Source organism: Oratosquilla oratoria, chromosome 21 (assembly GCF_046742065.1).
Source record: "Oratosquilla oratoria isolate Oo_2021 chromosome 21, ASM4674206v1, whole genome shotgun sequence".
NCBI classification, from domain to species: Eukaryota; Metazoa; Arthropoda; class Malacostraca; order Stomatopoda; family Squillidae; genus Oratosquilla; species Oratosquilla oratoria.
In genome coordinates this window covers 56,148,809-56,151,946 of record NC_134797.1, presented here as the reverse complement: position 1 = coordinate 56,151,946, position 3,138 = coordinate 56,148,809, and positions in this window count along the sequence as shown.

Genomic DNA, 3,138 nt, shown 5'->3' with positions numbered 1-3,138 from the left:
CTTCCTCTCCTTTCTTTATTCTCTACTCCCCTTTTCCTCTCCCCCTCCATACTACCCTTTCCCCCCTCCCCTCCCTATTCCCCTTTTCCCCTCCCTACTCCCCCATTCCCCTCCCTACTCCCAGTCCCCCTTCCTCTCCCCTCTTTATTCCCTACTCCCTTTTCCCTCCCTTCCCACTTCCCATTCTCCCTCCCGTCTCTACTTCACCTCCCCTCCCCTCTCTTTCTACACTCTTCTCTTCCAATCTCTCTACTTCACTTCTCCTCTTCCGTCCCCCTCCCCCACTGCTCCCTCCCCCACCTATATTCGTTCACCTTCCCTCCCCTCCTTCCCACTTCGCCTCTCCCGGTCTTCTCTTCCACCTCTATCCTCTCTGCTTCTCACTCCACCCCCTTCCCTCCTCCTCCTCCTTTCTCCTTCCTCTTCCACCTCCCTCTTCCTTTTTTCCCTTATTTCTCCCCTCCTCTCCTGTCCTTCCCTCCTCCACTACCTCCCTCCTTCCCTGCCCTCCCCTTCTCTCAGTCTGTCTTACCCTCCCCTCCTTTTTTACCTTCCCTACTTTCCCTATCTTCTCCTCTTACCTTATCCTTCCCTAATCCCTTATCCTCCCCTCCTCCCTTGCCTCCCTCAGCTCCCCTACCCTTCCCCCTGCCCTTCACTCCTTTTTTACCTCCCCTATTTTCCCCTCTTATCTTACCCTTCCCTTCCTTTACCCTCCCCTTCCCCTCCCCTTCCCCTTCCCTTCCCCTCCCCCTACTCCCCTCCCCTTCCCCCTACTCACCTCCCCTTCCCCCTACTCCCCTCATCTTCCCCCTCCCCTCCCTTTCCTGCCCCTCCCCCTACCCTTCCCCTTTCCCCTTCCCCCTACCCTTCCCCCTCCCCTCCCCTTCCCTCCCCTCCCCTTCCCCCTCCCCTCCCATTCCCCCTCTCCTCCCCTTCCCCCTCCTCTCTCCTTCCCTCTCCCCTCCCCACATCACCCCTCGCTCTGATAACCCACTTGATAGGCGTGGTCCATCATAAATATAAAGTTAACCAATTTTCTAGCCGGGAGAGACGGGGGGGTGCCACGGAAATGAACGGAAGTAATGAACGAATACAGGCTGGCGGCAGCTGTAGTGGGGGATAAAGTACCACCCTGTACGGAAGGAGGAGGTTAACCAGGTGAGTCCATAAACCCCCCTAACTCCCTTTCGTTAACTGAAGGTTACCACGGAGATGAACGAAATAGCCCGCCGGCGGGGACAGGGTCACCCGGTATAGAAGGGGTAGGTCCTGTAGTCAAAACATAGGTCATGGCTTCCGAAGGCTGTTTCTAGAAGCTCTAGCGTCCTATTACCAAACTAGGGGTGAAACGTACATAAGAACATAAAAATGAAGGAGACTGCAAGAGACCATAAGGCTTACACTAGGCAGCTCCATATCCATCACCACCTGTCATCCCCATCCATAAATGGTGCTCGAACTGTACTATGGAAACTCAAGTGTTCGTCACTTTGGCGAATAAAATCGTCTGGATCTGGAATACATACATACATACATATACCAAGGCTTTTTCCCCCTTACTAGTGAGGTAGCCAAAAAGGAAAAGGCATAAAATCATTCCCACCCATTCCATCCCTGAATACACTCCACACCCCTCCACCCTCCCTCACATCTTAGCACCTCCTAGATGACGTGTCATCCCTGCACCCTGTCCACTGCCCTGGGTCAGAAGCAGTGTCGCAAGACAGCAGTGTCGCAAGACACAGCACATCCACAGCAAGGCCGCTTCATTAAATCGGCGACCCCCCCTCTCCGTCCCCCCATATAAAGGAGAGGACGGGGAGAAATCCCTTCGGGCTGCGTCAAAATTTTGCTCACACACACTACCTCACCCCCCATCCCCCCGTCCATTCCACCTCATGCATCACAACATCTTCCATATACAACCATTCTCCATTCACCCCTGTCTTCTGTCCTCTCCCGTCCTTCCTCAACAGACATTCCCCTCTTCCCCAAAGCCCCCTTCACCCCATCCATCCATCTCATCCTAGGACGTCCCCTCATGTTCACTCCCTCCACATCTGCCTTCCATACCTTCTTTACTAGTCTTTCTTCACTCATTCTTTCCATGTGTCCAAACCATCCTAATACTCTTTCATCAACCCTATCTCCCAACTCCCTTTCCACCCCTGTTCTCCTCCTCACCTCCTCATTTCTCACTCTATCTAGCCTAGTAACCCCCATCATACTTCTCAGACACCTCATCTCAAACACATTCAAGCTCCTTCTCTCTTCCTCTCTTATGTTCCATGTTTCTGCTCCATACAGTGCTGTTGGCACAATCACTCCTTCATACAGTCTCCTCTTAGCATCCATTCCCAAATTTCTATTCCTCATTACACTTTTTAATCCACCAAGGCATTTACTCGCTTCTCTCAATCTACATTTTACCTCCACCTTTACTCCACCCTTTCCTGTCACATTTGCACCCAAGCATCTAAAAATATCCACTTCCTCCAGTTGCTCTCCCTTAATGCTCACTTCCAGATTACTGCCACTTTCACCCCTTGTACATCTCATCACCTTACTTTTACCCACATTTATCTTCAGCTTTCTTCTATCACACACTCTCCCAAACTCTGTCACCAACTTCCTCAATCCCTCCTCCGATCCTGCCACAAGCGCAGTGTCGTCCGCAAACAACAGCTGGCTCACCTCCCACTTTTCTCCATTTTCTTTAACCATCTCCAATCCCTGAACCACCCCATCCATGGATCTGGAATGCCTGCCATTTATTTTATTTTATTTATTTGTTATAATATGTATGTCTGTTTATTATTATTTCCTTGATTATAATTTATTATTTTATATTTATTATTCTATTATTATTTCATATTTATTATATTATTATATTTATTATATTTTATATTTATCATTTTACATTTATTATTTTTTCATTATATCTGTCAATTTTTTATTGTTTACTATTTACATTTTTGTTTATTATTTAACTTGACTTATTTATTTATTTACTTATTTTATTATTTATATTATTATAATTTTTATTTATTTATCATTATTACTATTTTTTTTTATCCAACCTAGTTATGGACCAAAAGGTCTCCTGTCGGCATGCTCCTCCTTTGTAATCTGAAA